Below are 14,774 nucleotides of genomic sequence, written 5' to 3'. Positions count from 1 at the left end.
ACTTTCATTCTTTTATTGCTTTAAAGTGCTTTTCAGCTCCTGAATAGCGTTTTCAAGGCATTTACAATGTTTTTGCATTGTACTAGTTCACATTACATGCCTTTGACTTAGATTTCAGCCTAAAACAGGCCACACTGACTCAAATCAACTGTAAATCACCTAATCCATGCTAATGTCAAGATCTATTCATTAGATTGCGAGTTTTGAGACTTTCATTCTTTTATTGCTTTAAAGTGCTTTTCATCTCCTGAATAGCGTTTTCAAGGCATTTACAATGTTTGGCATTTCACTAGTTCACATTACATGACTTTGACTTAGATTTCAGCCTAAAACAGGCGACACTGACTCAAATCAACTGTAAATCACTTAATCCATGCTACCGACAAGATCTATTCATTAGATTCCGAGTTTTGAGACTTTCATTCTTTTATTGCTTTAAAGTGCTTTTCAGCTCCTGAATAGTGTTTTCAAGGCATTTACAATGTTTGGCATTGTACGAGTTCACATTACATGCCTTTGACTGACTCAAATCAACTGTAAATCACCTAATTCATGGCATTGACGAGATTTAGCCATTAGATTGCGAGTTTTGAGACTTTCATTCTTTTATTGCTTTAAAGTGCTTTTCATCTCCTGAATAGCGTTTTCAATGCATTTACAATGTTTGACATTGTACGCGTTTACATTACATGCCTTTGACTTAGATTTCAGCCTAAAACGGGCCACACTGACTCAAATCAACTGTAAATCACTTAATCCATGCTACTGTCAAGATTTAGACATAGATTCCGAGTTTTGAGACTTTCATTCTGTTATTGCTTTAAAGTGCTTTTCATCTCCTGAATAGCGTTTTCAAGGCATTTACAATGTTTGGCATTTCACTAGTTCACATTACATGACTTTGACTTAGATTTCAGCCTAAAACAGGCCACACTGACTCAAATCAACTGTAAATCACCTAATCCATACTATCGGCAAGATCTATTCATTAGATTCCAAGTTTTGAGACTTTCATTCTTTTATTGCTTTAAAGTGCTTTTCAGCTCCTGAATAGCGTTTTCAAGGCATTTACAATGTTTTTGCATTGTACTAGTTCACATTACATGCCTTTGACTTAGATTTCAGCCTAAAACAGGCCACACTGACTCAAATCAACTGTAAATCACCTAATCCATGCTAATGTCAAGATCTATTCATTAGATTGCGAGTTTTGAGACTTTCATTCTTTTATTGCTTTAAAGTGCTTTTCATCTCCTGAATAGCGTTTTCAAGGCATTTACAATGTTTGGCATTTCACTAGTTCACATTACATGACTTTGACTTAGATTTCAGCCTAAAACAGGCCACACTGACTCAAATCAACTGTAAATCACCTAATCCATGCTACCGACAAGATCTATTCATTAGATTCAGAGGTTTGATACTTTCATTCTTTTATTACTTTAAAGTGCTTTTCGGCTCCTTACATGACTTTGACTTAGATTTCAGCCTAAAACAGGCGACACTGACTCAAATCAACTGTAAATCACTTAATCCATGCTACCGACAAGATCTATTCATTAGATTCCGAGTTTTGAGACTTTCATTCTTTTATTGCTTTAAAGTGCTTTTCAGCTCCTGAATAGTGTTTTCAAGGCATTTACAATGTTTGGCATTGTACGAGTTCACATTACATGCCTTTGACTGACTCAAATCAACTGTAAATCACCTAATTCATGGCATTGACGAGATTTAGCCATTAGATTGCGAGTTTTGAGACTTTCATTCTTTTATTGCTTTAAAGTGCTTTTCATCTCCTGAATAGCGTTTTCAATGCATTTACAATGTTTGACATTGTACGCGTTTACATTACATGCCTTTGACTTAGATTTCAGCCTAAAACGGGCCACACTGACTCAAATCAACTGTAAATCACTTAATCCATGCTACTGTCAAGATTTAGACATAGATTCCGAGTTTTGAGACTTTCATTCTGTTATTGCTTTAAAGTGCTTTTCATCTCCTGAATAGCGTTTTCAAGGCATTTACAATGTTTGGCATTTCACTAGTTCACATTACATGACTTTGACTTAGATTTCAGCCTAAAACAGGCCACACTGACTCAAATCAACTGTAAATCACCTAATCCATACTATCGGCAAGATCTATTCATTAGATTCCAAGTTTTGAGACTTTCATTCTTTTATTGCTTTAAAGTGCTTTTCAGCTCCTGAATAGCGTTTTCAAGGCATTTACAATGTTTTTGCATTGTACTAGTTCACATTACATGCCTTTGACTTAGATTTCAGCCTAAAACAGGCCACACTGACTCAAATCAACTGTAAATCACCTAATCCATGCTAATGTCAAGATCTATTCATTAGATTGCGAGTTTTGAGACTTTCATTCTTTTATTGCTTTAAAGTGCTTTTCATCTCCTGAATAGCGTTTTCAAGGCATTTACAATGTTTGGCATTTCACTACTTCACATTACATGACTTTGACTTAGATTTCAGCCTAAAACAGGCCACACTGACTCAAATCAACTGTAAATCACCTAATCCATGCTACCGACAAGATCTATTCATTAGATTCAGAGGTTTGATACTTTCATTCTTTTATTACTTTAAAGTGCTTTTCGGCTCCTTACATGACTTTGACTTAGATTTCAGCCTAAAACAGGCGACACTGACTCAAATCAACTGTAAATCACCTAATCCATGCTACCGACAAGATCTATTCATTAGATTCCGAGTTTTGAGACTTTCATTCTTTTATTGCTTTAAAGTGCTTTTCAGCTCCTGAATAGCGTTTTCAAGGCATTTACAATGTTTGGCATTGTACGAGTTCACATTACATGCCTTTGACTGACTCAAATCAACTGTAAATCACCTAATCCATGGCATTGACGAGATTTAGCCATTAGATTCAGAGGTTTGAGACTTTCATTCTGTTATTGCTTTAAAGTGCTTTTCAGCTCCTGAATAGCGTTTTCAAGGCATTTACAATGTTTTTGCATTGTACTAGTTCACATTACATGCCTTTGACTTAGATTTCAGCCTAAAACAGGCCACACTGACTCAAATCAACTGTAAATCACCTAATCCATACTATCGGCAAGATCTATTCATTAGATTCCAAGTTTTGAGACTTTCATTCTTTTATTGCTTTAAAGTGCTTTTCAGCTCTTGAATAGCGTTTTCAAGGCATTTACAATGTTTTTGCATTGTACTAGTTCACATTACATGCCTTTGACTTAGATTTCAGCCTAAAACAGGCCACACTGACTCAAATCAACTGTAAATCACCTAATCCATGCTAATGTCAAGATCTAGACATAGATTCCGAGTTTTGAGACTTTCATTCTGTTATTACTTTAAAGTGCTTTTCAGCTCCTGAATAGCGTTTTCAATGCATTTACAAGGTTTGGCATTGTAAGAGTTCACATTACATGCCTTTGACTGACTCAAATCAACTGTAAATCACCTAATCCATGGTATTGACGAGATTTAGCCATTAGATTCAGAGGGTTGATACTTTCATTCTTTTATTACTTTAAAGTGCTTTTCAGCTCCTGAATAGCGTTTTCAAGGCATTTACAATGTTTGGCATTGCACTAGTTCACATTACATGACTTTGACTTAGATTTCAGCCTAAAACAGGCCACACTGACTCAAATCAACTGTAAATCACCTAATCCATGCTACCGACAAGATCTATTCATTAGATTCCGAGTTTTGAGACTTTCATTCTTTTATGGCTTTAAAGTGATTTTCAGCTCCTGAATAGCGTTTTCAATGCATTTACGTTTGGCATTGTACGAGTTCACATTACATGCCTTTGACTGACTCAAATCAACTGTAAATCACTTAATCCATGCTACCGACAAGATCTATTCATTAGATTGCGAGTTTTGAGACTTTCATTCTGTTATTGCTTTAAAGTGCTTTTCATCTCCTGAATAGCGTTTTCAATGCATTTACAATGTTTGGCATTGTACGCGTTTACATTACATGCCTTTGACTTAGATTTCAGCCTAAAACGGGCCACACTGACTCAAATCAACTGTAAATCACTTAATCCATGCTACTGTCAAGATTTAGACATAGATTCCGAGTTTTGAGACTTTCATTCTGTTATTGCTTTAAAGTGCTTTTCATCTCCTGAATAGCGTTTTCAAGGCATTTACAATGTTTGGCATTTCACTAGTTCACATTACATGACTTTGACTTAGATTTCAGCCTAAAACAGGCCACACTGACTCAAATCAACTGTAAATCACCTAATCCATGCTACCGACAAGATCTATTCATTAGATTCCGAGTTTTGAGACTTTCATTCTTTTATTGCTTTAAAGTGCTTTTCAGCTCCTGAATAGCGTTTTCAAGGCATTTACAATGTTTGGCATTGTACGAGTTCACATTACATGCCTTTAACTGACTCAAATCAACTGTAAATCACCTAATCCATGGCATTGACGAGATTTAGCCATTAGATTCAGAGGTTTGAGACTTTCATTCTGTTATTGCTTTAAAGTGCTTTTCAGCTCCTGAATAGCGTTTTCAAGGCATTTACAATGTTTTTGCATTGTACTAGTTCACATTACATGCCTTTGACTTAGATTTCAGCCTAAAACAGGCCACACTGACTCAAATCAACTGTAAATCACCTAATCCATACTATCGGCAAGATCTATTCATTAGATTCCAAGTTTTGAGACTTTCATTCTTTTATTGCTTTAAAGTGCTTTTCAGCTCCTGAATAGCGTTTTCAAGGCATTTACAATGTTTGGCATTTCACTAGTTCACATTACATGACTTTGACTTAGATTTCAGCCTAAAACAGGCCACACTGACTCAAATCAACTGTAAATCACCTAATCCATGCTACCGACAAGATCTATTCATTAGATTCAGAGGTTTGATACTTTCATTCTTTTATTACTTTAAAGTGCTTTTCGGCTCCTTACATGACTTTGACTTAGATTTCAGCCTAAAACAGGCGACACTGACTCAAATCAACTGTAAATCACCTAATCCATGCTACCGACAAGATCTATTCATTAGATTCCGAGTTTTGATACTTTCATTCTTTTATTGCTTTAATGTGCTTTTCAGCTCCTGAATAGCGTTTTCAAGGCATTTACAATGTTTGGCATTGTACAAGTTCACATTACATGCCTTTGACTGACTCAAATCAACTGTAAATCACCTAATCCATGGCATTGACGAGATTTAGCCATTAGATTCAGAGGTTTGAGACTTTCATTCTGTTATTGCTTTAAAGTGCTTTTCAGCTCCTGAATAGCGTTTTCAAGGCATTTACAATGTTTTTGCATTGTACTAGTTCACATTACATGCCTTTGACTTAGATTTCATCCTAAAACAGGCCACACTGACTCAAATCAACTGTAAATCACCTAATCCATACTATCGGCAAGATCTATTCATTAGATTCCAAGGTTTGAGACTTTCATTCTTTTGTTGCTTTAAAGTGCTTTTCAGCTCCTGAATAGCGTTTTCAAGGCATTTACAATGTTTTTGCATTGTACTAGTTCACATTACATGCCTTTGACTTAGATTTCAGCCTAAAACAGGCCACACTGACTCAAATCAACTGTAAATCACCTAATCCATGCTAATGTCAAGATCTAGACATAGATTCCGAGTTTTGAGACTTTCATTCTGTTATTACTTTAAAGTGCTTTTCAGCTCCTGAATAGCGTTTTCAATGCATTTACAAGGTTTGGCATTGTAAGAGTTCACATTACATGCCTTTGACTGACTCAAATCAACTGTAAATCACCTAATCCATGGTATTGACGAGATTTAGCCATTAGATTCAGAGGGTTGATACTTTCATTCTTTTATTACTTTAAAGTGCTTTTCAGCTCCTGAATAGCGTTTTCAAGGCATTTACAATGTTTGGCATTGCACTAGTTCACATTACATGACTTTGACTTAGATTTCAGCCTAAAACAGGCCACACTGACTCAAATCAACTGTAAATCACCTAATCCATGCTACCGACAAGATCTATTCATTAGATTCCGAGTTTTGAGACTTTCATTCTTTTATGGCTTTAAAGTGATTTTCAGCTCCTGAATAGCGTTTTCAATGCATTTACGTTTGGCATTGTACGAGTTCACATTACATGCCTTTGACTGACTCAAATCAACTGTAAATCACTTAATCCATGCTACCGACAAGATCTATTCATTAGATTGCGAGTTTTGAGACTTTCATTCTGTTATTGCTTTAAAGTGCTTTTCATCTCCTGAATAGCGTTTTCAATGCATTTACAATGTTTGGCATTGTACGCGTTTACATTACATGCCTTTGACTTAGATTTCAGCCTAAAACGGGCCACACTGACTCAAATCAACTGTAAATCACTTAATCCATGCTAACGACAAGATCTATTCATTAGATTGCGAGTTTTGAGACTTTCATTGTTTTATTGCTTTAAAGTGCTTTTCAGCTCCTGAATAGCGTTTTCAATGCATTTACAATGTTTGGCATTGTACGAGTTTACATTACATGCCTTTGACTTATATTTCAGCCTAAAACGGGCCACACTGACTCAAATCAACTGTAAATCACTTAATCCATGCTACTGTCAAGATTTAGACATAGATTCCGAGTTTTGAGACTTTCATTCTGTTATTGCTTTAAAGTGCTTTTCATCTCCTGAATAGCGTTTTCAAGGCATTTACAATGTTTGGCATTTCACTAGTTCACATTACATGACTTTGACTTAGATTTCAGCCTAAAACAGGCCACACTGACTCAAATCAACTGTAAATCACCTAATCCATGCTACCGACAAGATCTATTCATTAGATTCAGAGGTTTGATACTTTCATTCTTTTATTACTTTAAAGTGCTTTTCGGCTCCTTACATGACTTTGACTTAGATTTCAGCCTAAAACAGGCGACACTGACTCAAATCAACTGTAAATCACCTAATCCATGCTACCGACAAGATCTATTCATTAGATTCCGAGTTTTGAGACTTTCATTCTTTTATTGCTTTAAAGTGCTTTTCAGCTCCTGAATAGCGTTTTCAAGGCATTTACAATGTTTGGCATTGTACGAGTTCACATTACATGCCTTTGACTGACTCAAATCAACTGTAAATCACCTAATCCATGGCATTGACGAGATTTAGCCATTAGATTCAGAGGTTTGAGACTTTCATTCTGTTATTGCTTTAAAGTGCTTTTCAGCTCCTGAATAGCGTTTTCAAGGCATTTACAATGTTTTTGCATTGTACTAGTTCACATTACATGCCTTTGACTTAGATTTCAGCCTAAAACAGGCCACACTGACTCAAATCAACTGTAAATCACCTAATCCATACTATCTGCAAGATCTATTCATTAGATTCCAAGTTTTGAGACTTTCATTCTTTTATTGCTTTAAAGTGCTTTTCAGCTCCTGAATAGCGTTTTCAAGGCATTTACAATGTTTTTGCATTGTACTAGTTCACATTACATGCCTTTGACTTAGATTTCAGCCTAAAACAGGCCACACTGACTCAAATCAACTGTAAATCACCTAATCCATGCTAATGTCAAGATCTATTCATTAGATTGCGAGTTTTGAGACTTTCATTCTTTTATTGCTTTAAAGTGCTTTTCATCTCCTGAATAGCGTTTTCAAGGCATTTACAATGTTTGGCATTTCACTAGTTCACATTACATGACTTTGACTTAGATTTCAGCCTAAAACAGGCCACACTGACTCAAATCAACTGTAAATCACCTAATCCATGCTACCGACAAGATCTATTCATTAGATTCAGAGGTTTGATACTTTCATTCTTTTATTACTTTAAAGTGCTTTTCGGCTCCTTACATGACTTTGACTTAGATTTCAGCCTAAAACAGGCGACACTGACTCAAATCAACTGTAAATCACCTAATCCATGCTACCGACAAGATCTATTCATTAGATTCCGAGTTTTGAGACTTTCATTCTTTTATTGCTTTAAAGTGCTTTTCAGCTCCTGAATAGTGTTTTCAAGGCATTTACAATGTTTGGCATTGTACGAGTTCACATTACATGCCTTTGACTGACTCAAATCAACTGTAAATCACCTAATTCATGGCATTGACGAGATTTAGCCATTAGATTGCGAGTTTTGAGACTTTCATTCTTTTATTGCTTTAAAGTGCTTTTCATCTCCTGAATAGCGTTTTCAATGCATTTAAAATGTTTGGCATTGTACGCGTTTACATTACATGCCTTTGACTTAGATTTCAGCCTAAAACGGGCCACACTGACTCAAATCAACTGTAAATCACTTAATCCATGCTACTGTCAAGATTTAGACATAGATTCCGAGTTTTGAGACTTTCATTCTGTTATTGCTTTAAAGTGCTTTTCATCTCCTGAATAGCGTTTTCAAGGCATTTACAATGTTTGGCATTTCACTAGTTCACATTACATAACTTTGACTTAGATTTCAGCCTAAAACAGGCCACACTGACTCAAATCAACTGTAAATCACCTAATCCATACTATCGGCAAGATCTATTCATTAGATTCCAAGTTTTGAGACTTTCATTCTTTTATTGCTTTAAAGTGCTTTTCAGCTCCTGAATAGCGTTTTCAAGGCATTTACAATGTTTTTGCATTGTACTAGTTCACATTACATGCCTTTGACTTAGATTTCAGCCTAAAACAGGCCACACTGACTCAAATCAACTGTAAATCACCTAATCCATGCTAATGTCAAGATCTATTCATTAGATTGCGAGTTTTGAGACTTTCATTCTTTTATTGCTTTAAAGTGCTTTTCATCTCCTGAATAGCGTTTTCAAGGCATTTACAATGTTTGGCATTTCACTAGTTCACATTACATGACTTTGACTTAGATTTCAGCCTAAAACAGGCCACACTGACTCAAATCAACTGTAAATCACCTAATCCATGCTACCGACAAGATCTATTCATTAGATTCCGAGTTTTGAGACTTTCATTCTTTTATTGCTTTAAAGTGCTTTTCAGCTCCTGAATAGCGTTTTCAAGGCATTTACAATGTTTGGCATTGTACGAGTTCACATTACATGCCTTTGACTGACTCAAATCAACTGTAAATCACCTAATCCATGGCATTGACGAGATTTAGCCATTAGATTCAGAGGTTTGAGACTTTCATTCTGTTATTGCTTTAAAGTGCTTTTCAGCTCCTGAATAGCGTTTTCAAGGCATTTACAATGTTTTTGCATTGTACTAGTTCACATTACATGCCTTTGACTTAGATTTCAGCCTAAAACAGGCCACACTGACTCAAATCAACTGTAAATCACCTAATCCATACTATCGGCAAGATCTATTCATTAGATTCCAAGTTTTGAGACTTTCATTCTTTTATTGCTTTAAAGTGCTTTTCAGCTCCTGAATAGCGTTTTCAAGGCATTTACAATGTTTTTGCATTGTACTAGTTCACATTACATGCCTTTGACTTAGATTTCAGCCTAAAACAGGCCACACTGACTCAAATCAACTGTAAATCACCTAATCCATGCTAATGTCAAGATCTATTCATTAGATTGCGAGTTTTGAGACTTTCATTCTTTTATTGCTTTAAAGTGCTTTTCATCTCTTGAATAGCGTTTTCAAGGCATTTACAATGTTTGGCATTGTACGAGTTTACATTACATGACTTTGACTTAGATTTCAGCCTAAAACGGGCCAAACTGACTCAAATCAACTGTAAATCACTTAATCCATGCTACTGTCAAGATTTAGACATAGATTCCGAGTTTTGAGACTTTCATTCTGTTATTGCTTTAAAGTGCTTTTCAGCTCTTGAATAGCGTTTTCAATGCATGTACAATGTTTGGCATTGTACGAGTTCACATTACATGCCTTTGACTGACTCAAATCAACTGTAAATCACCTAATCCATGGTATTGACGAGATTTAGCCATTAGATTCAGAGGTTTGATACTTTCATTCTTTTATTACTTTAAAGTGCTTTTCAGCTCCTGAATAGCGTTTTCAAGGCATTTACAATGTTTGGCATTGCACTAGTTCACATTACATGACTTTGACTTAGATTTCAGCCTAAAACAGGCCACACTGACTCAAATCAACTGTAAATCACTTAATCCATGATACTGTCAAGATTTAGCCATTAGATTCCGAGTTTTGAGACTTTCATTCTTTTATTGCTTTAAAGTGCTTTTCAGCTCCTGAATAGCGTTTTCAAGGCATTTACAAGGTTTGGCATTGCACTAGTTCACATTACATGCCTTTGACTTAGATTTCAGCCTAAAACAGGCCACACTGACTCAAATCAACTGTAAATCACCTAATCCATGCTAACGACAAGATCTATTCATTAGATTGCGAGTTTTGAGACTTTCATTGTTTTATTGCTTTAAAGTGCTTTTCATCTCCTGAATAGCGTTTTCAATGCATTTACAATGTTTGGCATTGTACGAGTGTACATTACATGCCTTTGACATAGATTTCAGCCTAAAACGGGCCACACTGACTCAAATCAACTGTAAATCACCTAATCCATGCTACCGACAAGATCTATTCATTAGATTCCGAGTTTTGAGACTTTCATTATTGCTTTAAAGTGCTTTTCATCTCCTGAATAGCGTTTTCAATGCATTTACAATGTTTGGCATTGTACGCGTTTACATTACATGCCTTTGACTTAGATTTCAGCCTAAAACGGGCCACACTGACTCAAATCAACTGTAAATCACTTAATCCATGCTACTGTCAAGATTTAGACATAGATTCCGAGTTTTGAGACTTTCATTCTGTTATTACTTTAAAGTGCTTTTCAGCTCCTGAATAGCGTTTTCAATGCATTTACAAGGTTTGGCATTGTAAGAGTTCACCTTACATGCCTTTGACTGACTCAAATCAACTGTAAATCACCTAATCCATGGTATTGACGAGATTTAGCCATTAGATTCAGAGGGTTGATACTTTCATTCTTTTATTACTTTAAAGTGCTTTTCAGCTCCTGAATAGCGTTTTCAAGGCATTTACAATGTTTGGCATTGCACTAGTTCACATTACATGACTTTGACTTAGATTTCAGCCTAAAACAGGACACACTGACTCAAATCAACTGTAAATCACCTAATCCATGCTACCGACAAGATCTATTCATTAGATTCCGAGTTTTGAGACTTTCATTCTTTTATGGCTTTAAAGTGATTTTCAGCTCCTGAATAGCGTTTTCAATGCATTTACGTTTGGCATTGTACGAGTTCACATTACATGCCTTTGACTGACTCAAATCAACTGTAAATCACTTAATCCATGCTACCGACAAGATCTATTCATTAGATTGCGAGTTTTGAGACTTTCATTCTTTTATTGCTTTAAAGTGCTTTTCATCTCCTGAATAGCGTTTTCAATGCATTTACAATGTTTGGCATTGTACGCGTTTACATTACATGCCTTTGACTTAGATTTCAGCCTAAAACGGGCCACACTGACTCAAATCAACTGTAAATCACTTAATCCATGCTACTGTCAAGATTTAGACATAGATTCCGAGTTTTGAGACTTTCATTCTGTTATTGCTTTAAAGTGCTTTTCATCTCCTGAATAGCGTTTTCAAGGCATTTACAATGTTTGGCATTTCACTAGTTCACATTACATGACTTTGACTTAGATTTCAGCCTAAAACAGGCCACACTGACTCAAATCAACTGTAAATCACCTAATCCATGCTACCGACAAGATCTATTCATTAGATTCAGAGGTTTGATACTTTCATTCTTTTATTACTTTAAAGTGCTTTTCGGCTCCTTGCATGACTTTGACTTAGATTTCAGCCTAAAACAGGCGACACTGACTCAAATCAACTGTAAATCACCTAATCCATGGCATTGACGAGATTTAGCCATTAGATTCAGAGGTTTGAGACTTTCATTCTGTTATTGCTTTAAAGTGCTTTTCAGCTCCTGAATAGCGTTTTCAAGGCATTTACAATGTTTTTGCATTGTACTAGTTCACATTACATGCCTTTGACTTAGATTTCAGCCTAAAACAGGCCACACTGACTCAAATCAACTGTAAATCACCTAATCCATACTATCGGCAAGATCTATTCATTAGATTCCAAGTTTTGAGACTTTCATTCTTTTATTGCTTTAAAGTGCTTTTCAGCTCCTGAATAGCGTTTTCAAGGCATTTACAATGTTTTTGCATTGTACTAGTTCACATTACATGCCTTTGACTTAGATTTCAGCCTAAAACAGGCCACACTGACTCAAATCAACTGTAAATCACTTAATCCATGCTACTGTCAAGATTTAGACATAGATTCCGAGTTTTGAGACTTTCATTCTGTTATTGCTTTAAAGTGCTTTTCAGCTCTTGAATAGCGTTTTCAATGCATTTACAATGTTTGGCATTGTACGAGTTCACATTACATGCCTTTGACTGACTCAAATCAACTGTAAATCACCTAATCCATGGTATTGACGAGATTTAGCCATTAGATTCAGAGGTTTGATACTTTCATTCTTTTATTACTTTAAAGTGCTTTTCAGCTCCTGAATAGCGTTTTCAAGGCATTTACAATGTTTGGCATTGCACTAGTTCACATTACATGACTTTGACTTAGATTTCAGCCTAAAACAGGCCACACTGACTCAAATCAACTGTAAATCACCTAATCCATACTACGGACAAGATCTATTCATTAGATTCCAAGTTTTGAGACTTTCATTCTTTTATTGCTTTAAAGTGCTTTTCAGCTCCTGAATAGCGTTTTCAATGCATTTACAACGTTTTTCATTGTACGAGTTCACATTACATGCCTTTGACTGACTCAAATCAACTGTAAATCACCTAATCCATGGTATTGACGAGATTTAGCCATTAGATTCAGAGGTTTGATACTTTCATTCTTTTATTACTTTAAAGTGCTTTTCAGCTCCTTACATGACTTTGACTTAGATTTCAGCCTAAAACAGGCGACACTGACTCAAATCAACTGTAAATCACCCAATCCATGCTACCGACAAGATCTATTCATTAGATTCCGAGTTTTGAGACTTTCATTCTTTTATGGCTTTAAAGTGATTTTCAGCTCCTGAATAGCGTTTTCAATGCATTTACAATGTTTGGCATTGTACGAGTTCACATTACATGCCTTTGACTGACTCAAATCAACTGTAAATCACCCAATCCATGGTACTGACAGGATTTAGCCATTAGATTCCGAGTTTTGAGACTTTCATTCTTTTATTGCTTTAAAGTGCTTTTCAGCTCCTGAATAGAGTTTTCGAGGCATTTACAATGTTTGGCATTGCACTAGTTCACATTACATGACTTTGACTTAGATTTCAGCCTAAAACGGGCCACACTGACTCAAATCAACTGCAAATCACCTAATCCATGCTACTGACAAGATTTAGCCATTAGTTTCCGAGTTTTGAGACATTCATTCTCTTATTGCTTGTCATGTTAACTCGATGGTAAAGTAGCTAGCGACTAATGTAGGAAACTCGCTATCCGGATGTAGTTCAGGGCCCCGTTCGTCGTAAGGGTTGAAGCTAAGTTAATCAATTGTCCCTTTAGCCCGTTAACATTAGCGAGATGAGTGAGAACAGCAAATATCGGTTCGTCAATGGCTGATCCGCATCCAAATCATGTGGTTAATTTCAATCAGGCTAAACTTATCAGGGAAATTGCACGTGCACGTCCTACTTCAAAAGGCAGGAAAGGTCGATCACCAAAACCGTGATTTTCTAACGGTATGATGGCGGAAAAGACGAAAGAGAGAGCGGTGATAGGCTATTCTCGCCATCCGAGCATACTATTATAATGAGTATCTAAGAAGACAATAAGCATATTATCATGGCTAAGTCAAACACCGCCACCCCAGCTAACACAGTTACGTTGCCCTTACGTTGCCGCAACGTCACTCGATGATCAAACATACGTTGCCGCAACGTCTTTGGCGACGTTGCGGGACCGTGCATCTGTGGGACGCCAGAACGTAACCGCAATGTAATCTTGTGACGTTGCCAGTCCGTAACCGCGACGTCGTGGCAACGTTATTTTCCGACGTTGCCAGTCTGTAACCGCAACCTCCTACAACGTCATTTTCCGACGTTGCCAGTCCGTAACCGCGACCTCCTAGCAACGTAATTTTGTGACGTTGCCAGTCCGTAACTGCAACGTTAACTAAGTAACCTATATTTCTCAATTCTACTGCTTATATTGGGGCGGTTCATATGCAGACCTCATTTGCCCAAAATGCTACTTGTTCTTGTATAATAGGCTACATGGTAGCCAACTTTAGGAGGACTATGTTTGTGTGATGTGTAGCCAAACTCCAGCTAATCATAAACAAGGCAGCATTTCCATGAAACATTGTCATTTTATTTCAAACAAAGTGCCAAACAGTGAATTAAAATCTTCTGCCAGTCCCCGCTACAGGTCCTGTCTGTTGGCCCTGACAATGAAGCACAAAATAAGTTAGTGTTCTATCAACATAATTGCACGTGTAAAAAGGCGCTATACAAGTCATAAAAAAATCACATCTAAAATAATATACATCATCAAAAAAAGATGTGATTCTAGATTTTTGTCACATAGCCATGTGAACGGTTGGATATGGAAGCTGCAATCATGATTCATTCACCTGGCTTGTTTTGAATGGGCTGCCGGGGTGTGTTTGAGTGTCTCCGCTATGAGGAGCTCCACAGCTTTCTCTCCCAGTCCCGTCTTCCACTTCATCACAGCGTCTGGAATTAGAAGTCATTAACTTATTGTCAGCACCTATGTGAACGTTGA

The 14,774-nt window shown here is 36.5% G+C and overlaps 1 long non-coding RNA gene across 1 annotated transcript; it reads right to left on the bottom strand.

Annotated features, from left to right (window-relative positions):
* Window positions 1-14,349: 14,349 nt before the first annotated feature.
* Window positions 14,350-14,774, bottom strand: LOC134028059 (uncharacterized). Its single transcript, XR_009931495.1, has 2 exons — window positions 14,623-14,774; window positions 14,350-14,433 (listed from the first exon to the last, which is right to left on the bottom strand). It is a non-coding gene; the product is annotated as an uncharacterized LOC134028059 (long non-coding RNA).

Source organism: Osmerus eperlanus, chromosome 10, assembly GCF_963692335.1.
Source record: "Osmerus eperlanus chromosome 10, fOsmEpe2.1, whole genome shotgun sequence".
In the NCBI taxonomy this organism is placed as follows: domain Eukaryota; kingdom Metazoa; phylum Chordata; class Actinopteri; order Osmeriformes; family Osmeridae; genus Osmerus; species Osmerus eperlanus.
Note: the sequence above shows the minus strand (reverse complement) of the source record. Positions and strands in the feature narration are given on the sequence as shown.